The following is a 23717-nucleotide window of genomic DNA, read 5'->3' on the forward strand; positions in this document are numbered from 1 at the left end:
GTGTTTCACTGCAGTACGTACTGCGGTTATTAGGAAAGCTAGTACACTCATGTTTCTCTTCATATCGTATAAATCTTTCGCCTTTTACTAAAGATTTCCGTGGAGAGGAACACCATGAGTATTGACTAATTTTTGATACCCCGCTAACCAGTGGGGTTTTCCATATTGTAAATAGCAGATTCCATTAGCTGTTAGCTACTAAACTTTCACGATAAACACGGATAGGATGCAATGTTGTCAAACAAAGGTCTATTTTGTAGTTGTTGTCCTTGTTTAGTTTAATAATCTTGAAATTATAATGAAGCTATTTAAAAGCCAACAATTATTAAATCTTATTCTATTACTTTTTAATTCATGTGGATGAGTTATAAGAACTTAGTACAGTTTAATAATCCTTCTGATGTGCAGACTTTGCTAGCCGAGACCATGTAAAACGACAACATTGACATAAGCTCAAACTCTAATATGACCAAAGCAGTACTTGCATTGTGTCCACATTCGTCCTGCACAGGTCAGCTCCAACTTGCTTCAACACACCTGGCAGGAAGTTTCTAGTTTATCTAGTAAGAGCTTAATTAGCTGGTTCAGGTGGGTTTGATTAGGGTTGGAGCTAAAATCTGCAGGACACCGGCCCTCCAGGAAGTTTAGTGAGCCCTGCTTTATGTGTTGAGATCTCTGTATGACTTCATTTACACAACTAACAGATCCTATGGTCAGTCTTGCAGTGATATTGGATGGTAGATTTTGTAAAATGTTTGATAAACTGGACATTCTTTCACAGTCTGAGGACTTGCCTTAAAACACAAATATATATCTTTTAAATAAAACAAAGTAAGGGGTGACGCTTGGCGCAGCAGGTAGTGCTGTCGCCTCACAGCAAGAAGGTCGCTGGTTCGAGCCTCGGCCGGGTCAGTTGGTGTTTCTGTGTGGAGTCTGCATGTTCTCACCGCGTTCGCATGGGTTTCCTCCGGGTGCTCCGGTTTCCCCCACAGTCCAAAGACATGCAGTACAGGTGAATTGGGCAGGCTAAATCGTCCGTAGTGTATTAGTGTGATTGAGTGTGTATGGATGTTTCCCAGAGATGGGTTGCTGCTGGAAGGGCATCCGCTGCGTAAAACCTATGCTGGATAAGTTCGAGGGTCATTCCGCTGTGGCGACTCCAATAATAATGACTGAAATGGGAAATCATATTTGTGAAATTCAATAGGTGGCGATAGTGCTAAGGAGTTAAGTTACCATATATGGTTTGCCTAAAAATCGTGTGTGCTAGATTGTGTGTGGTTCTGCGATTCTGCAGCTGGATACATCTCATGTTTTTCAGTGTTCACTGATAACGCCCCCTTTGGTCTTTGTCAGTATAACAGGCATTGAACAGATTGCGTCCTTCAGGTTACCGTGCTTGAGAAGTGTGGCGTTTTCGATGGAGTACGTACTGCTACCTAAAATCTAGTTAGTACACTCATGTTTCTCTTCATATCGAATAAATCTTTCGCCTTTTACTAAAGATTTCCGTGGAGAGGTACACTATGAGTATAAACGAATTTTTGAAGCCCTGCTTAAATGTGGGGCTCCCTGTAAATGTTCAAAATCAGAACTTGAATTAAAGTGCAGTATACTATCTGAGGTAGGGTAAGTTTGCTACTATGAAGCATTAAATATTTATTATTTTAGATGGTTTAAATCGGTAGTAAAGAATCTGAATTTTACTGACAAGTTGACAGTTTCTTTAAGTCGGGTTAGAGTCGCTTTTGTGTGTATTTCAATTGAACGCACATGACGCTACACGTTAAATTGTGTTAATATATGTCAATCTAAAAAAGTTTATTACTTCAGTTTATGTTTGCATGAATATTCCAAGCAGATTCGCAATATTTTCTTTGTGTTTCCTGTAGTATGGAGGACGAAACTTGCAAAAACAATAAATAAATACGCAATATATAAAAAATGAGAAAACAAATCCATAAATTCCTGCACTAATAAAACAATAAATAAACACGCACATAAATAAATGCAAATAAAATATCCACATATTCCTGCATAAATAAATATAGAAATTATTAATAGTGCGGGCAGATAAATAATTAAATAATAAACACGAATGTTGGAGGAAAAAGAAAAAGCTAAACTGAAAGTATATTTTCTCCGTCTGTCAAACTTTTGTTCATTTCTTGAACGTAGTTGCGCATCTACTTTTCCTCGGGTCAACATGCTAATCGGAGGCTGTCTGTCAATCATCAGAAGCCAGTCAAAAAATCCAATGCTGTTTTTTTCTATCAACCAATGATGGCATAAAGACCGCCTTCTGATGATTGACAGACAGTCTCTCATTAGCATGTTGGAGATCTTGCTGGTTTTATATGAGCTGAAAGTTTGGAAATACAATTCATGTTTCTGACGAATTGGACATGATTGTAATGTTCGATAATATAATATAGGCCTAATGTTTGATGAGATTTTGCCATTTTCTTTTTAAAATCTCAACACAGCTTAAATTATTTATACGTGTCGGTGCAAATTAGGGCTCTTGACTCAGTTTTACGTCCTGAGATTCTGTGGATTATTTTGTTGACTGAAGTAGGATAGCGCCCCCTTTTGGTCGCTGTCGGTTTAACAGATTGTGTCCTTCAGGTTACCGTTCTTGAGAAGTGTGGTGTTTCACTGGAGTACGTACTGCGGTTACTAGGAAAGCTAGTACACTCATGTTTCTCTTCATATCGTATAAATCTTTCGCCTTTTACTAAAGATTTCCGTGGAGAGGAACACCTTGAGTATTGATTAATTTTTGATACCCCGCTAACCAGTGGGGTCCTCCATGTTGTAAATAGCAGATTCCATTAGCTGTTAGCTACTAAACTTTCACGATAACCACGGATAGAATGCAATGTTGTCAAACAAAGGTCTATTTTGTAGTTGTTGTCCTTGTTTATTTAGTAATCTTATCATTGTAATGAAACTATTTAAAAGTCAACAGTAGTTAAATCTTATTCTATTACTTTTTAATTCATGTGGATGAGTTATAAGAACTTAGTACAGTTTAATAATCCTTCTGATGTGCAGACTTTGCTAGCCGAGACCATGTAAAACGACAACATTGACATAAGCTCAAACTCTAATATGACCAAAGCAGTACTTGCATTGTGTCCACATTCGTCCTGCACAGGTTAGCTCCAACTTGCTTCAACACACCTGGCAGGAAGTTTCTAGTTTATCTAGTAAGAGCTTAATTAGCTGGTTCAGGTGGGTTTGATTAGAGTTGGAGTTAAAATCTGCAGGGCACCGGCCCTCCAGGAAGTTTGGTGACCCCTGCTTTATGTGTTGAGATCTCTGTATGACTTCATTTACACAACTAACAGATCCTATGGTATTATTCAGTCATGCAGTGATATTGGATGGTAGATTTTGTAAAATGTTTGATAAACTGGACATTCTTTCACAGTCTGAGGACTTGCCTTGAAGCACAAATATTATTATATTTTAAATAAAACAAAGTAAGGGGTGACGCTTGGCGCAGCAGGTAGTGCTGTCGCCTCACAGCAAGAAGGTCGGTGGTTCGAGCCTCGGCCGGGTCAGTTGGCGTTTCTGTGTGGAGTTTGCATGTTCTCCCCGCGTTCGCGTGGGTTTCCTCTGGGTGCTCCGGTTTCCCCCACAGTCCAAAGACATGCAGTACAGGTGAATTGGGCAGGCTAAATTGTCCGTAGTGTATGTGTGCGAATGAGTGTGTATGGATGTTTGCCAGAGATGGGTTGCTGCTGGAAGGGCATTCGCTGCGTAAAACCTATGCTGGATAAGTTTGAGGGTCATTCCGCTGTGGCGACCCCAGATTAAAAAAGGGACTAAGCCGAAAAAAATAATTAATGAATGAATGAAATCAAAGTAAAATGCCCAACACAATTGTTTTGTGAATAGTACTCAGGGGTGACCAAACTCGGTCCTGGATGGCCGGTGTCCGGGAGAGTTTAGCTCCTCCAACCCTAATCAAACACACCTGAACCAGCTAATCAAGCTCTTATAAAGGTGCGGTCACACTTGACTTTTCTTCCCATAGACTTCCATTCATACGCACGCGAATGCGTCAGACCGGAAACGCGGGGTCATACGTTAAATTTCGCAGGTTGCTGCGGTGCAAAGTTCAAGCTTGGTGAACTCTAACCTGCGAAATCGCATCACTTGGCTGCATGAGACCAATCGAGGATCAAAACAGGGCCTCTCTGGACAGAAATTTAAAACATGGAGCGATCGCTCGCTTTTTAAATGTCTAATAAGCTTGTTTAATCCCGCCCCTTTTCGCAGCGCAGCACGACAGAATTTCGCACACACAAAGCCCGGTGTGACCGAAGCTTTAGATATATTAGAAGCTTCCTGGGAGGTGTATTGAAGCAAGTTGGAGATAAACTCTCCAGGACACAGACCCTCCAGGACCGAGTTTGATATAAAGCATAAGTTATTCATATAAGTCAGTCCAAATAAGAACTCTTGACCTTTAGTTTTATGTCCTGAGGATTTCAGTGTTCACTGATAGCGCCCCCTTTGGTCTTTGTCAGTATAACAGGCATTGAACAGATTGTGTCCTTCAGGCTACCGTGCTTGAGAAGTGTGGCGTTTTCACTGGAGTACGTACTGCTACTGAAATCTAGCTAGTACACTCATGTTTCTCTTCAATTCGAATGAATCTTTCGCCTTTTACTAAAGATTTCCGTGGAGAGGAACACCATCAGTATTAACGAATTATTTTGATGCCCTGCTTTAAAGTGGGGCTCTTTGAAATTGTTGAAAATCAGAACTTGTAAAAAGGTGCTGTATATTACTTAGGGTAGGATAATATTGATACCAAGAAAAAGTAATTGATTAATTAAGATGGTTTAAATCCGTAGAAAGAATCTCAATTATTCTGACAGATTGACAGTTTCTTTAAGACGGGTCAAGCTACGGTCACACCGGGCTTTGTGTGTGCGAAATTCTGTCGTACGGCGCTGCGAAAAGGGGCGGGATTAAACAAGATGATTAGACATTTAAAAAGCCAGCGATTGCTCCATGCTTTAAATTAGGAATTAATGTATAGAAAAAAATTAGTATGTGTTAATAACGGAGATGGTACTAGAATAAATGTTAGAAATGGGAAAGAATCTGCAGTGGATATTACTCTTGTTTCTGAATCAATAGCTGGGGATTGTTGGTGGGAAGTTAAAAAAGAAAGCACTGTAGGGAGTGATCATTACCCAATTTTTGTGGAAGTAGGAGTGAAAATGAAGTCGGATGAAATAGTTAAACCTGGAGGGTGGATATTTAGTAAAGCAGATTGGATTAAATTTAGAGAAATTAAGGTGCGGTCACACTGGGCTTTTCCTCCCATAGACTTCCATTCATACGCACGCGAATGCGTCAGACCGGAAACGCAGGGTCATGCGTCAAATTTCGCCGGTTGCTGGGGTGCAAAGTTCAAGCTTGGTGAACTCTAACCTGCGAAATCGCATCACTTGGCTGCGTGAGACCATCGAGGATCAAAACATGACCTCTCTGGACAGAAATTTAAAACATGGAGCAATCGCTTGCTTTTTTAAAATGTCTAATAAGCTTGTTTAATCCCGCCCCTTTTCGCAGCGCCTCACGACAGAATTTCGCACACACAAAGCCCAATGTGACCGCAGCTTTAGAGTCGCTTTTGTGTGTATTTTAATTGAACGCACATGACGCTACACGTTAAATTGTGTTAATATATGTCAATCTAAAAAAGTTTATTACTTTCAGTTTATGTTTGCATGAATATTCCAAGCAGATTCGCAATGTTTTCTTTGTGTTTCCTGAAGTATGGAGGACGAAACTTGTAAAAACAATAAATAAATAAATAAATAAATACGCAATATATAAAAAATGAGTAAACAAATCCATAAATTCCTGCATAAATAAAACAATAAATCGATCTTGCAGATTCGCACTCTATAACATCAGAAAGGTCCGACCCTTCCTATCTGAACATACAGCTCAACTCATTGTTCAAGCTCTTGTTCTCTCCAAACTGGACTATTGCAAGTCTCTACTAGCCGGGCTTCCAGCTAACTCTATCAAACCTGTTCAGCTGCTTCAGAACGCAGCAGCATGAGTGGTCTTTGATGAACCCAAAAGAGCACATGTCACTCCGCTACTCACCCGTTTGCACTGGCTGCCAGTTGCTGCTCGCATCAAATTCAAAGCTCTGATGTTTGCTTACAAAGCGACCTCTGGCTTTGCTCCTTCGTATCTGCTCTCACTTCTGCAGATATATGTGCCCTCCAGAAACTTGTGTTCTGTGAATGAACGTCGCCTCGTTGTTCCATCCCAAAGAGGGAAGAAATCACTTTCCCGAACTCTCACATTCAATCTGCCCAGTTGGTGGAATGAACTCCCTAACTGCATCAGAACAGCAGAGTCACTTGCTGTCTTCAAGAAACGACTAAAAACGCAACTGTTTAGTCTCCACTTTCCTTCCTAATCTGCAACTGCCTCTCTGCCTATACCACTAACTGTACTCTCTCTCACAAAATAAATAAATAAATAAATAATTTACTAATGCTTTGCTTCTTAGACTTTACACACCTGAAACTTGTCTATAGCACTTGTTCACTGCTGCTCTTATAGTTGTGTAAATTGCTTCCTTGTCCTCATTTGTAAGTCGCTTTGGATAAAAGCGTCTGCTAAATGACTAAATATAAATGTAAATAAATAAACATGTACATAAATAAATGCAAATAAAATATCCACAAATTCCTGCATAAATAAATGTATAAATTAATAATAGCGCGGGCAGATAAATAATTAAATAATATACACGAATGTTGGAGGAAAAAGAAAATGCTGAACTGAAAGTATATTTTCTCCGTCTGTCAAACTTTTGTTCATTTCGTGAACGTAGTTGCGCATCTACTTTTCCTCGGGTCAACATGCTAATCGGAGGCTGTCTGTCAATCATCAGAAGCCAGTCAAAAAATCCAATGCAGTTTTTTTTCTATTTATCAACCAATGATGGCATAAAGACCTTCTGATGATTGACAGACAGTCTCTCATTAGCATGTTGGAGATTTTGCTGGTTTTATGTGAGCTGAAAGTTTGGAAAAACAATTCATGTTTCTGACGAATTGGACATGATTGTAATGTTCGATAATATAATATAGGCCTAATGTTTGATGAGATTTTGCCATTTTCTTTTCAAAATCTCAACACATCTTAAATTATTAATACATGTCGGTGCAAATTAGGGCTCTTGACTCAGTTTTACGTCCTGAGATTCTGTGGATTATTTTGTTGACTGAAGTAGGATAGCGCCCCCTTTTGGTCTCTGTCGGTTTAACAGATTGTGTCCTTCAGGTTACCGTTCTTGAGAAGTGTGGTGTTTCACTGCAGTGCGTACTGCGGTTACTGATGAAGCTAGTACACTCATGGTTCTCTTCAAAGCGTGTAAATTTTTCGCCTTTTACTAAAGATATCCGTGGAGAGGAACACCATGAGTATAGACTAATTTTTGATACCCCGCTAATCAGTGGGGTCCTCCAAGTTGTAGATAGCAGTTCCTTGAACAATTAGTTGGTAGCTACTGAACATAAACGATTCAAATATGATGGAATGTTGTCAAGGTCTATTTTGTAGTTGTTGTCCTTGTTTAATTTAGTAATCTTGAAATTATAATGAAGCTATTTAAAAGCCAACAGTTGTTAAATCTTATTCTATTACTTTTTAATTCATGTGGATGAGTTATAAGAACTTAGTACAGTTTAATAATCCTTCTGATGTGCAGATTTTGCTAGCCGAGACCATGTAAAACGACAACATTGACATAAGCTCAAACTCTAATATGACCAAAGCAGTACTTGCATTGTGTCCACATTCGTCCTGCACAGGTGAGCTCCAACTTGCTTCAACACACCTGGCAGGAAGTTTCTAGTTTATCTAGTAAGAGCTTAATTAGCTGGTTCAGGTGGGTTTGATTAGGGTTGGAGTTAAAATCTGCAGGACACCGGCCCTCCAGGAAGTTTGGTGACCCCTGCTTTATGTGTTGAGATCTCTGTATGACTTCATTTACACAACTAACAGATCCTATGGTATTATTCAGTCATGCAGTGATATTGGATGGTAGATTTTGTAAAATGTTTGATGAACTGGACATTCTTTCACAGTCTGAGGACTTGCCTTGAAGCACAAATATTATTATATTTTAAATAAAACAAAGTAAGGGGTGACGCTTGGCGCAGCAGGTGGTGCTGTCGCCTCACAGCAAGAAGGTCGCTGGTTCGAGCCTCGGCCGGGTCAGTTGGCGTTTCTGTGTGGAGTTTGCATGTTCTCCCCGCGTTCGCGTGGGTTTCCTCTGGGTGCTCCGGTTTCCCCCACAGTCCAAAGACATGCAGTACAGGTGAATTGGGCAGGCTAAATTGTCCGTAGTGTATGTGTGCGAATGAGTGTGTATGGATGTTTGCCAGAGATGGGTTGCTGCTGGAAGGGCATTCGCTGCGTAAAACCTATGCTGGATAAGTTTGAGGGTCATTCCGCTGTGGCGACCCCAGATTAATAAAAGGACTAAGCCGAAAAAAATAATGAATGAATGAATGAAATCAAAGTAAAATGCCCAACACAATTGTTTTGTGAATAATACTCAGGGGTGACCAAACTCGGTCCTGGATGGCCGGTGTCCTGGAGAGTTTAGCTCCTCCAACCCTAATCAAACACACCTGAACCAGCTAATCAAGCTCTTATTAGATATATTAGAAGCTTCCTGGCAGGTGTATTGAAGGAAGTTAGAGATAAACTCTCCAGGACACCGGCCCTCCAGGACCGAGTTTGATAAAATAAAGCATAAGTTATTCATATAAGTCAGTCCAAATAAGAACTCTTGACCTTCAGTTTTATGTCCTGAGGATTTCAGTGTTCACTGATAGCGCCCCCTTTGGTCTTTGTCAGTATAACAGGCATTGAACAGATTGTGTCCTTCAGGTTACCGTGCTTAAGAAGTGTGGCGTTTTCACTGGAGTACGTACTGCTACTGTAAGTCAAGCTAGTACACTCATGTTTCTCTTCATATCGAATAAATCTTTCGCCTTTTACTAAAGATTTCCGTGGAGAGGAACACAATGAGTATAAACGAATTTTTTGATGCCCTGCTTGAATGTGGAGCTCTCTGAAAATGTTCAATATCAGAACTTGTAAAAAGTGCTGTATACTGTCTAGGGTAGGATAATAATGCTATCTTAAAATAATAAATGATTAATTAATTAAGATGGTTTAAATCTGTAGAAAGAATCAGAATTTTACTGACAGATTGACAGTTTCTTGAAGTCGGGTTAGAGTCGCTTTTGTGTGTATTTTAATTGAACGCACTTGACGCTACACGTTAAATTGTGTTAATATATGTCAATCTAAAAAAGTTTATTACTTCAGTTTATGTTTGCATGAATATTCCAAGCAGATTCGCAATATTTTCTTTGTGTTTCCTGAAGTATGGAGGACGAAACTTGCTAAAACAATAAATAAATAAATAAATAAATACGCAATATATAAAAAATGAGTAAACAAATCCATAAATTCCTGCACCAATAAAACAATAAATAAACATGTACATAAATAAATGCAAATAAAATATCCACAAATTCCTGCATAAATAAACATAGAAATTATTAATAGTGCGGGCAGATAAATAATTAAATAATAAACACGAATGTTGGAGGAAAAAGAAAATGCTGAACTGAAAGTATATTTTCTTCGTCTTTCAAACTTTTGTTCATTTCGTGAACGTAGTTGCGCATCTACTTTTCCTCGGGTCAACATGCTAATCGGAGGCTGTCTGTCAATCATCAGAAGCCAGTCAAAAAATCCAATGCAGTTTTTTTTCTAACTATCAACCAATGATGGCATAAAGACCTTCTGATGATTGACAGACAGTCTCTCATTAGCATGTTGGAGATTTTGCTGGTTTTATGTGAGCTGAAAGTTTGGAAATACAATTCATGTTTCTGACGAATTGGACATGATTGTAATGTTCGATAATATAATATAGGCCTAATGTTTGATGAGATTTTCCCATTTTCTTTTCATCAAATCTCAACACAGCTTAAATTATTAATACATGTCAGTGCAAATTAGGGCTCTTGACTCAGTTTTACGTCCTGAGATTCTGTGGATTATTTTGTTGACTGAAGTAGGATAGCGCCCCCTTTTGGTCTCTGTCGGTTTAACAGATTGTGTCCTTCAGGTTACCGTGCTTGAGTAGTGTGGTGTTTCACTGGAGTACGTACTGCGGTTACTGGGCAAGCTAGTACACTCATGTTTCTCTTCATATCGTATAAATCTTTCGCCTTTTACTAAAGATTTCCGTGGAGAGGAACACCATGAGTTTTGACTAATTTTTGATACCCCGCTATCCAGTGGGGTTCTCCATATTGTAAATAGCAGATTCTAATAACTGTTAGCTACTAAACTTTCACGATAAACACGGATAGGATGCAATGATGTCAAGCAAAGGTCTATTTTGTAGTTGTTGTCCTTGTTTATTTAGTAATCTTATCATTGTAATGAAGCTATTTAAAAGCCAACAGTAGTTAAATCTTATTCTATTACTTTTTAATTCATGTGGATGAGTTATAAGAACTTAGTACAGTTTAATAATCCTTCTGATGTGCAGATTTTGCTAGCCGAGACCATGTAAAACGACAACATTGACATAAGCTCAAACTCTAATATGACCAAAGCAGTACTTGCATTGTGTCCACATTCGTCGTGCGTAGGTTAGCTCCAACTTGCTTCAACACACCTGGCAGGAAGTTTCTAGTTTATCTAGTAAGAGCTTAATTAGCTGGTTCAGGTGGGTTTGATTAGGGTTGGAGTTAAAATCTGCAGGGCACCGGCCCTCCAGGAAGTTTGGTGACCCCTCCTTTATGTGTTGAGATCTCTGTATGACTTTATTTAATTCAATTCAATTCAATTCACCTTTATTTGTATAGCGCTTATACAATGTAGATTGTGTCAAAGCAGCTTCACATAAAAGGTCACAGTAAATAGGAACAGTGTAGTTAAGTTTGTAGTGTTTAAGTTCAGTTCAGTTTAGCTCAGTTCAGTGTGGTTTAATAATCACTACTGAGAGTCCAAATATTGAAGAGCAAATCCAACGATGCGCAGCTCTACAGATCCTGAACCATGCAAGCCAGTGGCGACAGCGGAGAGGGAAAAAAAACTTCACTAAAGGCGGAAGTGAAGAAAAAAAACCTTGAGAAAACCTTACACAACTAACAGATCCTATGGTATTATTCAGTCTTGCAGTGATATTGGATGGTAGATTTTGTAAAATGTTTGATAAACTGGACATTCTTTCACAGTCTGAGGACTTGCCTTGAAGCACAAATATTATTATATTTTAAATAAAACAAAGTAAGGGGTGACGCTTGGCGCAGCAGGTGGTGCTGTCGCCTCACAGCAAGAAGGTTGCTGGTTCGAGCCTCGGCCGGGTCAGTTGGCGTTTCTGTGTGGAGTTTGCATGTTCTCCCCGCGTTCGCGTGGGTTTCCTCTGGGTGCTCCGGTTTCCCCCACAGTCCAAAGACATGCAGTACAGGTGAATTGGGCAGGCTAAATTGTCCGTAGTGTATGTGTGCGAATGAGTGTGTATGGATGTTTGCCAGAGATGGGTTGCTGCTGGAAGGGCATTCGCTGCGTAAAACCTATGCTGGATAAGTTTGAGGGTCATTCCGCTGTGGCGACCCCAGATTAATAAAAGGACTAAGCCGAAAAAAATAATGAATGAATGAATGAAATCAAAGTAAAATGCCCAACACAATTGTTTTGTGAATAATACTCAGGGGTGACCAAACTCGGTCCTGGATGGCCGGTGTCCTGGAGAGTTTAGCTCCTCCAACCCTAATCAAACACACCTGAACCAGCTAATCAAGCTCTTATTAGATATATTAGAAGCTTCCTGGCAGGTGTATTGAAGGAAGTTAGAGATAAACTCTCCAGGACACCGGCCCTCCAGGACCGAGTTTGATAAAATAAAGCATAAGTTATTCATATAAGTCAGTCCAAATAAGAACTCTTGACCTTCAGTTTTATGTCCTGAGGATTTCAGTGTTCACTGATAGCGCCCCCTTTGGTCTTTGTCAGTATAACAGGCATTGAACAGATTGTGTCCTTCAGGTTACCGTGCTTAAGAAGTGTGGCGTTTTCACTGGAGTACGTACTGCTACTGTAAGTCAAGCTAGTACACTCATGTTTCTCTTCATATCGAATAAATCTTTCGCCTTTTACTAAAGATTTCCGTGGAGAGGAACACAATGAGTATAAACGAATTTTTTGATGCCCTGCTTGAATGTGGGGCTCTCTGAAAATGTTCAATATCAGAACTTGTAAAAAAGTGCTGTATACTGTCTAGGGTAGGATAATAATGCTATCTTAAAATAATAAATGATTAATTAATTAAGATGGTTTAAATCTGTAGAAAGAATCAGAATTTTACTGACAGATTGACAGTTTCTTGAAGTCGGGTTAGAGTCGCTTTTGTGTGTATTTTAATTGAACGCACTTGACGCTACACGTTAAATTGTGTTAATATATGTCAATCTAAAAAAGTTTATTACTTCAGTTTATGTTTGCATGAATATTCCAAGCAGATTCGCAATATTTTCTTTGTGTTTCCTGAAGTATGGAGGACGAAACTTGCTAAAACAATAAATAAATAAATACGCAATATATAAAAAAATGAGTAAACAAATCCATAAATTCCTGCACCAATAAAACAATAAATAAACATGTACATAAATAAATGCAAATAAAATATCCACAAATTCCTGCATAAATAAACATAGAAATTATTAATAGTGCGGGCAGATAAATAATTAAATAATAAACACGAATGTTGGAGGAAAAAGAAAATGCTGAACTGAAAGTATATTTTCTTCGTCTTTCAAACTTTTGTTCATTTCGTGAACGTAGTTGCGCATCTACTTTTCCTCGGGTCAACATGCTAATCGGAGGCTGTCTGTCAATCATCAGAAGCCAGTCAAAAAATCCAATGCAGTTTTTTTTCTAACTATCAACCAATGATGGCATAAAGACCTTCTGATGATTGACAGACAGTCTCTCATTAGCATGTTGGAGATTTTGCTGGTTTTATGTGAGCTGAAAGTTTGGAAATACAATTCATGTTTCTGACGAATTGGACATGATTGTAATGTTCGATAATATAATATAGGCCTAATGTTTGATGAGATTTTCCCATTTTCTTTTCATCAAATCTCAACACAGCTTAAATTATTAATACATGTCAGTGCAAATTAGGGCTCTTGACTCAGTTTTACGTCCTGAGATTCTGTGGATTATTTTGTTGACTGAAGTAGGATAGCGCCCCCTTTTGGTCTCTGTCGGTTTAACAGATTGTGTCCTTCAGGTTACCGTGCTTGAGTAGTGTGGTGTTTCACTGGAGTACGTACTGCGGTTACTGGGCAAGCTAGTACACTCATGTTTCTCTTCATATCGTATAAATCTTTCGCCTTTTACTAAAGATTTCCGTGGAGAGGAACACCATGAGTTTTGACTAATTTTTGATACCCCGCTATCCAGTGGGGTTCTCCATATTGTAAATAGCAGATTCTAATAACTGTTAGCTACTAAACTTTCACGATAAACACGGATAGGATGCAATGATGTCAAGCAAAGGTCTATTTTGTAGTTGTTGTCCTTGTTTATTTAGTAATCTTATCATTGTAATGAAGCTATTTAAAAGCCAACAGTAGTTAAATCTTATTCTATTACTTTTTAATTCATGTGGATGAGTTATAAGAACTTAGTACAGTTTAATAATCCTTCTGATGTGCAGATTTTGCTAGCCGAGACCATGTAAAACGACAACATTGACATAAGCTCAAACTCTAATATGACCAAAGCAGTACTTGCATTGTGTCCACATTCGTCGTGCGTAGGTTAGCTCCAACTTGCTTCAACACACCTGGCAGGAAGTTTCTAGTTTATCTAGTAAGAGCTTAATTAGCTGGTTCAGGTGGGTTTGATTAGGGTTGGAGTTAAAATCTGCAGGGCACCGGCCCTCCAGGAACAAGTATGGTGACCCCTGCTTTATGTGTTGAGATCTCTGTATGACTTCATTTACACAACTAACAGATCCTATGGTATTATTCAGTCTTGCAGTGATATTGGATGGTAGATTTTGTAAAATGTTTGATAAACTGGACATTCTTTCACAGTCTGAGGACTTGCCTTGAAGCAGATATATATATCTTTTAAATAAAACAAAGTAAGGGGTGACGCGTGGCGCAGCAGGTAGTGCTGTCGCCTCACGGCAAGAAGGTCGGTAGTTCGAGCCTTGGCCGGGTCAGTTGGCGTTTCTGTGTGGAGTTTGCATGTTCTCACCGCGTTCGCGTGGGTTTCCTCCAGGTGCTCCGGTTTCCCCCACAGTCCAAAGACATGCAGTACAGGTGAAGCTGCGGTCACACTGGGCTTTTCCTCCCATAGACTTCCATTCATACTCACGCGAGTGCGGCAGACCGGAAACTCAAGGTCATGCGTCAAGTTTCGCATGTCGCTGCGGTACAAAGTTCAAGCTTGGTGAACTCTGACCTGCGAAATCGCATCACTTGACTGCGTGAGACCAATCGAGGATCAAAACATGACCTCTCTGGACAGAAATTTAAAACATGGAGCAATCGCTTGCGTTTTTTTAATGTCTAATCATCTTGTTTAATCCCGCCTCTTTTCGCAGTGTCGCACGATTCTATTAATAATCTGTTTTTAATAATCTGTTTTTAATAATCAGTTTTTATAACAAATATAATACTACTAAACTGAACACTTTTTTGCCATCTTTTATTTTTAGTAATTTATGTGTGTGTGTGTGTGTGTGTGTGTGTGTGTGTGTGTGTGTGTGTGTGTGTGTGTGTGTGTGCGCGTATGATATAGGTTATTAATTACATGTACTACATCCTACTGCACTGTTAACATACAGTATATATTTTAATTTAGTATTTTTTCTATTATAAACATGTTGAGTATGCATAAGAAAATAACATTGAACCATTAACCTATAAAAACAAAACTGCTTATAAAATACCAGCTGTAGTTTTTAAATAAACAATTAATGCAACTATTTTGTAAATAATGATTGTAATAGATAATAATTAAAGAATGAATGTGTCAATGACATTATCAATAAATGAATTAATCTAAATGTATCAATAAATAAATGTATATTTATTTGGCATAAATCCTGGGAAACAAAACATTTTTAATATGCAATTAAATTTCCATTATATTTCAACATTTAATATCAATCAATATCTCATTTCACATTCTATTATTGTTTAATAATCTGATTTCATGATGCAATATTATTTATTATACCATATTTATACTTATATATTTACCTTTTCTGCTTGATCACGTTAGTTAAACAGCAAACACCATATGCAAAGTTTGTGATAAGATGGTTTAGACAGTAATTATTTGTTGTACAACACAAAACTTTTTTTTACCTGACAATTCAGTAAACACACCTTCCCCTGTCGTCAACACTGGGCTTTTTAAATTCCCCGCCACGGAAATGACGACACAGCGCCAAAGAATCTACGCGTGGCCAAAAGTATATTGCATCGGTTGTGTTAAGCACCATCATAGAAAATGAATGGGAAAAGTTAAGGAAAGTTAAGCTTAACTATTGGCGGCTGCCGAGATTCCCTGTGTTGCTGGGGTTCGATTCCCTGACGAGGAGAAACCTTTATTTTTGGTCTTCAGGTGGAAATATTTTTGCCTGTTTGTCAAGCCATGTAAGTACAAACATTTTCTTCCCTCTTTTTGATTTTCAGTAAGCGGTCTTTCTGGTGCTAGTGTAGTGTAAGATAAAGGTCGCATTTGGCACCATTCTTGTCAGTTACTTCCTCGTTAGTATAGTGGACAGTATCTCCGCCTGTCACGCGGAAGACCGGGGTTCGATTCCCCGACGGGGAGAAACGAAATTTTTTTTGGTCTTCAAAAAATAAAGTGTAAAATAGCTAAAGTAGGAATCCTTCCCAAAGAATTATTAATGAAAAATTATTCATCATTAAACTCCCTTTCATGACGCTAGTAACATGAAAAGCTGGTTTGGTAGTCAATCTTTCAGTACTTCCTCGTTAGTATAGTGGACAGTATCTCCGCCTGTCACGCGGAAGACCGGGGTTCGATTCCCCGACGGGGAGTTTATTATTTGGTCCTCAAAAAAGTGTAATATAGGTAAAGAAATGTAATTTTTTTTATTTTTGTTACTTCCTTTTTAGCACAATGGACAGTATCTGTCAGAAATTTGTATTCGGTAAATGTAATTTAGCTAAAAGAAATGTTTTTTTTCTGTAGCTTATTGTTACATTAGGCTCACATTCAGATTACATTTTGCCATAAGTGCCAAATCTTTGCCTTAAATGGCCCTTATATGAATTTGAATCTTTGGCCCCTCTTAGCCATTGTACAGGTGGGCCACTTCAGGATCACATTAAATTTGTATGGCCCAAAGGAATACCACCAACGCTGCACAACTGCCTAAAGTGGCCCACATTTTATGATATCTGGGTCAGCAATGAATATTAAACCACACTGAACTGAACTAAACAAACTTTAACTCTGAAAACAGAACTGACAATGTTTCAATTCACTATGATCTTCTATATGAAGCTGCTTTGACACAATCTACATTGTAAAAGCGCTGTATAAATACAGATGAATTAAACTGAATTGAACTGCATGTGTTTTGCTGCCAGTCAGAAGTGAGGAAAACTCATCTGCAGGATCGGGGCCAAAGGGCGTGAGGTAAGACACGGGTGGGCCGACATACAGCAGTCATGATTCCTCTGCCCAAATCTTTTTCCATGCCTGGACACTGTGGGAAGACATATGTGGGATGAAGGAGAGCTTGGTAAAAAGCCCCAGCCGCAAGATGTTTAAAGTCCACGCAGGGATGTTTAGATACTTTTGCAAATCAAGTGAGAAGGATGGAAAGTCTGCTATGAGAGTTCAGAGCCCTTCAGATAACAGATTAGCTAAAGAGCTGCTGGCTGGCTGGATTCGAGTGAAAATGTTCCATCTGACTCATTTTGTCTTTGTTAAAATGTTGTTTTTTTTGGGGGGGGAAATAATGATATGTGTTCAGAGATTTAATCTAAAATGATCATAATAGCCTCAATGGCAATAAAGGAAATTGTCAGTGAATGCTTGATATGTTGTGAATGATATGCTTCATCATTCCAGGTTATCATCATACTAAGTATTGCTTTTATGCTACGTTACATTTTAACCCTTTATTGGTCGAGGAATCAAATATGATAAATCATTCATTTTATAAATCATTTTATTATTATACAATTTTTTTATTATTCTTTAATCTATAATTTTGCATTATTATTATTATTAAATATATTTATGAGCAATATCACACTCGTAGCAGTGTGATGTGGCTGTATGTAGGCAGTGGTGGGAGGTGTGTGCTGCCTTAGTGTCCCACCAGTGCTGATATACAGCCACATCGCACTGCTATTAGTGTGATATTGCGTTTATACAACAGTTTGATTGAACAATAGTGTATATAAAAGGACAAATCAAACACAGAGAGTCTAAAAACCCTTTTGTGAGCTAGTGTTTGAATGATTCTCTAGCGTAATGTCTGAAGTGATGACAAAACAGGTGATTTTGCTCATATTTTAAGATTATAAGGCTGAACAGCATGAAAAGCCATCAGTCCAGGGGCGTTGCTAGACATAAAGCTCTACTGGGGCACGTAATATATATATATATATATATATATATATATATATATATATATATATATATATATATATATATATATATATATATATATATATATATATATATATATACACTAGATAATTGTATAATTGTGAAGAATAATTGTATAATAATAAGAATACTTTTATTATATATATGTATATTATATTTATTATAAATAAAAGTATTCTTATACAATTATTCTTCAAAATAATCTTAAATGTAACTGGAAAACAATGTTAAGACAACTGGAGTGATGCTAAGATCATTTAAGAAATAACTTTTTAAATATTAATTTAATTTGAGTGAAATTCTATAGACAAGTCAATAAAATACATAAAAAAAGATGTGTTATAGGATTATCTGTTGTAGACTTGACACATGGCAGATAATTAGGTTTGTTAAGTCTTACCTCCCTGACTCCTCATCCCTCCTTTTTGCTTCATATAAAAAAAATCGATCAGGAGGCATGCTTGGTAAGATCACCATCATATTGTTTAAACTTTAGTTTTGTCCACTTGCAAAACAAAAAAAGCTGTTACGCTGGTTTTACAACGCATGAGCGGCGCGTAACAAGCAGGTTGCCTGCTTTTTTGGCACGCATGTTAACTACCGGGACTCTCAGAAGAAGAGCAGCGCGTGCGAGAGGTGCGCGGGTTCTCTGCGCACACGCGGAGATGCGTCAGTTTGCTTTTTGGTTAAACACATTGCTTTCCCCAGCGTTAGTTCGGTTGCACATAGAGAATAACGTCTTTTTTCGGAATTACCACTCTTAATAAATACACTTGCATAGGAAGTAAATCATATCTCAATGCATTTACTGGGGCACTGGAGATTTTCACTGGGGCACGTGCCCCAGTGAATTGGGTCTAGCGACGCCCCTGCATCAGTCTACAAAGATATCTTCTTACAATAGTACAGTCTATTACAGTCTGCAGTATTTCTCTGTTGCAATCTGGATATCACAAAAATTAACCCTGAAAAAGAGCAGCGCAATCATTACCAGATTGCTGTTGTGTTTGCGATAAGGAAAAATGCTAAACACATGCGGGCATTTCTTCTCTCTTTCTGCCAACAAACCACTCATTCCTGATATGCGAGTCCCATCTCTCACTCAATACACTACAATTATATGGTATAAATACAGCACTACAACGTACAAAGGAGAGAAATTAACTTGTAATATCACTTACCAGTTTAATAATGATTAGATCAGCTCAGCACCGTTTTTGCTCAGCATGACGGCTAATGGCCGCTGAAGCGCTCTCTCAGAAATTATACATATGTTAAAACAGGCACTATCCTTATAAATAAACTGCATAGTTCCAATCTAAACAACTACACTCTCAACTAAAAAAAGCCTTAAAAGTACATTATGTTGTCCAACAGCTGCAATATTTATCAAACTGTAGAGTATCTTTTGCTAGTTGCTGTGTGTGGGCGGAGTTATACACAAGGGTGAAGAGGCAGTACGAGTGCTGTTACTGGCAGAATATCGCACGGCTATCAACCAATCAGATTCAAGAACCAGACTGAACTGTTGTGTGTGTGTGTGTCTATATATATATATATATATTCTTCTTTTTCTTTGTATTATTATATTAAAATATTTGTATTAATTTAAATTATATTTTATTTATTGATTGAATATTGGATATATTTTTCTGAGCTCTGTATAAAGATCCAATGACTAAAAGCCATGATAAAAATGTTTTTCTTAATTCATTTTTTTTTCCTTTTATTTATATTATTTTTATCTGCTCAACATAATAGCACAGTTGCTCCACACCAAGCGGTTTAGTTTTATTTATTTATTTACATGCCATATTATTATTAATATTTTATTGAATAATTAATTCTCATTTCTCATTATTTTAAATATATATTCTTTGTAGCTATGCAAAAGTTAAAAGAATTTTTTTTTAACGTTCTGTAAACATTTTGTGAACATCACATTTGAACATTGGCTGAGCGAATGTCCAACAAAAAATGTTTCAGGAAAAAAAGGTCCATGAACAAAGTACAAAGTTTTTATCTGAACATTTTGAGAATGTTTAAAAAAACAGAGAACTTTGTACAAACATTGTATTAACGTTCCAACAATGATGCTTGTTTCATACAGACAAAATGATTAGCTCTCCTGTGAAATTATTATTATAAGTGCTTAACAGAACAAGGAACATGTTTCACATTATTTCCTATTATTTTTAGGTCTTCTGGAGAAACTATCATTTCTTTTAGTTTGTCTGGAATCATTTATTTTTAAAACTGATTTGGTTAATATTATTAGACTATTTTATGATTGGCTACAGAACAAACCATTGTTTTTCAGTGACTTGCAAAACTTCCCTAGTTAACTTAATTAAGCCAATTTCTAATCATAATAGTTTTAATAACTCATTTCTAATAACTGATTTCTTTTATCTTTGCATTATGACAGTAAATAATATTTGACTAGAAATTTAAAAAAATATATAAAAAGTGACATTTAAAGGCTTAACTAGGTTAATTAGGCAAGTTATTGTATAATGATGGTTTGTTCTGTAGACAATCAAACATAATATTGCTTAAAGGGGGCTAATAATTTTTACCTTAAAATGGTTTTAAAAAAACTGCTTTTATTCTAGCCGAAATAAAACAAATCAGACTTTCTCCAGAAGAAAAAACATTATCAGACATACTGTGAAAATTTCCTTGCTCTGTTAAATATAAAACAATGTAAATAAATTCACAGGAGAACAGATCATTTTGACTTCAACTATAAATGCACAAATGTGAAGGGCAACATGTTCTGGACTGTAATCCGCCATTATCTATGAACATCTGCTGGTTTATATGACCCAGATCTCTGTTTAGTATTATTGGCTTCAGGCTCTGCTCTCATGCCTGTCTGGCCCTCTGCAAGAGTGAGTTAATGCCAGTGTGGTTTGAGCATCCGCTGTCCCACTGCTCAGACCACCACAACATCATGACCTCCAGTGTGTTAAAGCAGCACACAAAAACATTCAATAAGATCACTAAAATATACACCACTGATGTTTTAAAAAGAAATCTCTCTTATGATCACCAAGGCTGCATTTATGGGACCAAAAATATACAGTTGAAGTCAGAATTATTAGCCTTCCTGAATTATTAGCCCCCTGTATATTTTTTCCACAATTTCTGTTTAACGGAGAGCATATTTTTAACACATTTCTAAACATAATATTTTTAATAACTAATTTCTAATAACTGATTTATTTTATCTTTGTCATGATGACAGTAAATAATATTTGACTAGATATTTTTCAAGACACTAGTATTCAGCTTAAAGTGACATTTAAAGGCTTAACCAGGTTAATTAGGCAAGTTTTCAAGTCCTATGAAGAGATGATGCCAACCACAGAGCATTCCTAGAGGTCTCCATAATCCTGGACCAGGCTGTATCCCGAGCAGATGCAGTGGCGGTCATGGAGGAGTGGAGAGCTTGAGACGGGTTCCTGAAAGACCCAGTGACAAATGAGTGTCTGTATTGTTTCTGAAGGGTCAGCCTGAACACCTGTCGGTGACTTACTCACACCTGCAGCTTCTCAACGCTGGACGTTCAGCATTCTTCAGCCTCCAGCGCCTAGACTGCTGCTCTGCACAGGACGTTTGGCCAGAGGATAAATGGTTGTGCCCAACTGAGCCTGGTTTCTCTCGAGGTTTTTTCCTTCACTTTCATCAATTGGTGAAGTTTGCTCCTCGCCGCTGTCGTTATTAGCTTGCTTGGTTTGGGACTTGCAAATTGTCAGTTTCACAGCACGGCTGTCTATTGTTTTCTCATTTCGGTCAACTGGTCAGACGGGACTGGTCTCCAGAACATCATTCGGCACACTGTTTTCTGCCTTTGTCTTTGGGTGAAACTTTCAGGTCAAAGAAACCCCCTTTATGTGGTCAGTAGCTGGGCAGGTTTCTAATACATTGTCATCCACTCTGCAGACTTACATGTTGAAGAGATCAGGCCTCAAAAGGCAGTTTACTCTGGCGACAACACTTCATTTGCATGCTTTGTTTTAGAATGTATAAAAAACTAGTGCTTGCTGTACAGTTGAGAGTTTTCTTTCGATGACGCCACAGCCACGCTGAGTTCTTCTTATTAAAGGATTCTGCTTTGAAGACAACTGAAAGTTCTCCCTGGTTTTTTTTGGGCTCTTCTTAGAATTTCACAACAGTTTGGTGCCGTGAGCCAGACTAGAGAAATTCACAAGTGTATATAATATATTATTTAAATTTAAATGACCTTTTCTTCATTTGAACATATTAAAATGTAATTTAGTATTTAGTGTTGTGATTAAAAGTTGCACCCTTACTGTGGTCTTCAGTGGCACATGATCTCTCCGAAGTCATTCTAATGTTCTGATTAGCCAGCCTGATCTCACAAGAAAACGCAAGTATTTTACGTTTAGTGGCTAGTTCGTACAAATTCGTACGAGTTCAGTCATACAAAATTGTACGATTTTAAAAAGGAGGCGTGGCACCTAACCCCGCCCCTAAACCCAACCGTCATTGGGGGATGAGCAAATCGTACTGAATTGTACGAGTAAGATCGTACGAATCAGCCACTAAATCAAAAAGTTACGAATTGCCGTGAGATTGTGTTGGATTAGCTGCTTCTTTCTAATTTTTTTATCAGTATTGAAATCAGTAGTGCTGCTGTGCTGTAAAGCATTTGCCTGAAGAAATCTGTGGCACCAAAAGTCTTCACTGTCACATTTAATAAGTCATTGTATACTTACTGAATACAAACATTAATTTCATTAATCCTAATATCAATATTGCAGGGTAGAACGTTTGTCATGTATGTCAAAACAGGTTAAGGAGTTCAATTTTGTTTCTATGTTGGTATTTGTTTAGCTAAGGAGTTGCAAAAGTTTTTATAACATTGCTATGTTGTTGCTAAGAAGTGTTTTTAGAATATTAACTACTGAGGGCCCTATCATACACCCGGCGCAATAAGGTGCAAGATGTGTTTGGTGTGATTTGTTGCTATTTTTCAGACCAATGCAACCCTAATTTTCCTGTTTTGCACCACGTTGTTTAAATGGCAAATCAATTTGAGCCACTTTGTGGACTCATGGGTGTGCTGGTCTAGAAAGGAGGTGTGTTAAGGTGCATTGTTGGCGCATTGAGGAACTGAAATAGACGGCGACACTGACCAACTAAAAGCTGCTCTAAAGTCCAGCGCAGAGTGCGTTAGTTATGCGCCTATGCAGGTCCAAATGCTTACACATTGCTTAATACACACAGGATGTACAGCAAAACACAAATATCTTAACATACACTGTAAAACTTAACTTAAACTTTATCAAATGAAATGAGTGTAGTTAACTCAAAATTTCTTGAAAGTTAATTCTACTCATTTGAAATGAGTTTTGAACTCAGTGTTGAAGGTAATGAGCTAATAAATACCTCATTATACCTCAACTTAAATTGAGTAAGTTCACAGTACTCAGATTAGTTTTTAACTCAAATGGTTTGTAGCAATCGGTTTCCTCAAACGGTTTGAGTTGCCTTAACTCATTGGGTTTTACAGTACTCAGTTTTTTTAAGTTCTCTTCATTTATCGGGTTTTACTGTGCTCAAGTTGCTTCATTTACTCAACTGGATTAAGTTCACAGTACTCATTATTATTAGTTTTTGAATGGTTTGTTTATCAGATTCCTCATTGTTTGAGTTACCTTAACTTTTTGGGTTTTACAGTGTGGACAAAAAAATTAAAGGATCGAAATGTTACAAAAATTAATTTTTTACATAAATATAAAAATCACTACATCCATGCCTTTTTCACATTCCCTTCCTCCACGAAAGTAAAGAGTAAAAAGAGAAAGTAAAGATGCTGAATGGAGGAGGCTTGTTCTTTATCTTCGTGCTGCAGAAACTCTGTTTAATTATTTCCTCGATAGTCCACTTACAAAGTCCGCCATATAATGCGC

At 37.7% G+C, this 23717-nt stretch overlaps 11 non-coding genes across 11 annotated transcripts; all 11 read left to right on the plus strand.

Annotated features, from left to right (window-relative positions):
* The first annotated feature begins 43 nt into the window (after positions 1-43).
* Positions 44-157, plus strand: LOC130213919 (U5 spliceosomal RNA). The gene has a single exon (XR_008835568.1). It is a non-coding gene; the product is annotated as a U5 spliceosomal RNA (small nuclear RNA).
* A 1298-nt stretch (positions 158-1455) lies between these two features.
* Positions 1456-1569, plus strand: LOC130213924 (U5 spliceosomal RNA). The gene has a single exon (XR_008835572.1). It is a non-coding gene; the product is annotated as a U5 spliceosomal RNA (small nuclear RNA).
* Positions 1570-2693: 1124 nt separating this feature from the next.
* On the plus strand, positions 2694-2807 carry LOC130213920 (U5 spliceosomal RNA). The gene has a single exon (XR_008835569.1). It is a non-coding gene; the product is annotated as a U5 spliceosomal RNA (small nuclear RNA).
* A 1832-nt stretch (positions 2808-4639) lies between these two features.
* Positions 4640-4756, plus strand: LOC130213939 (U5 spliceosomal RNA). Its single transcript, XR_008835586.1, has one exon. It is a non-coding gene; the product is annotated as a U5 spliceosomal RNA (small nuclear RNA).
* Positions 4757-7404: 2648 nt separating this feature from the next.
* LOC130213941 (U5 spliceosomal RNA) lies at positions 7405-7517 on the plus strand. Its single transcript, XR_008835588.1, has one exon. It is a non-coding gene; the product is annotated as a U5 spliceosomal RNA (small nuclear RNA).
* A 1504-nt stretch (positions 7518-9021) lies between these two features.
* On the plus strand, positions 9022-9137 carry LOC130213925 (U5 spliceosomal RNA). The gene has a single exon (XR_008835573.1). It is a non-coding gene; the product is annotated as a U5 spliceosomal RNA (small nuclear RNA).
* A 1138-nt stretch (positions 9138-10275) lies between these two features.
* On the plus strand, positions 10276-10389 carry LOC130213914 (U5 spliceosomal RNA). Its single transcript, XR_008835563.1, has one exon. It is a non-coding gene; the product is annotated as a U5 spliceosomal RNA (small nuclear RNA).
* Positions 10390-12207: 1818 nt separating this feature from the next.
* On the plus strand, positions 12208-12323 carry LOC130213916 (U5 spliceosomal RNA). Its single transcript, XR_008835565.1, has one exon. It is a non-coding gene; the product is annotated as a U5 spliceosomal RNA (small nuclear RNA).
* Positions 12324-13455: 1132 nt separating this feature from the next.
* On the plus strand, positions 13456-13569 carry LOC130213915 (U5 spliceosomal RNA). The gene has a single exon (XR_008835564.1). It is a non-coding gene; the product is annotated as a U5 spliceosomal RNA (small nuclear RNA).
* A 2316-nt stretch (positions 13570-15885) lies between these two features.
* trnad-guc (transfer RNA aspartic acid (anticodon GUC)) lies at positions 15886-15957 on the plus strand. The gene has a single exon. It is a non-coding gene; the product is annotated as a tRNA-Asp (tRNA).
* A 158-nt stretch (positions 15958-16115) lies between these two features.
* Positions 16116-16187, plus strand: trnad-guc (transfer RNA aspartic acid (anticodon GUC)). The gene has a single exon. It is a non-coding gene; the product is annotated as a tRNA-Asp (tRNA).
* Positions 16188-23717: the final 7530 nt, after the last annotated feature.

The sequence above is a fragment of the Danio aesculapii genome, chromosome 20 (genome assembly GCF_903798145.1).
Source record: "Danio aesculapii chromosome 20, fDanAes4.1, whole genome shotgun sequence".
Taxonomy (NCBI): domain Eukaryota; kingdom Metazoa; phylum Chordata; class Actinopteri; order Cypriniformes; family Danionidae; genus Danio; species Danio aesculapii.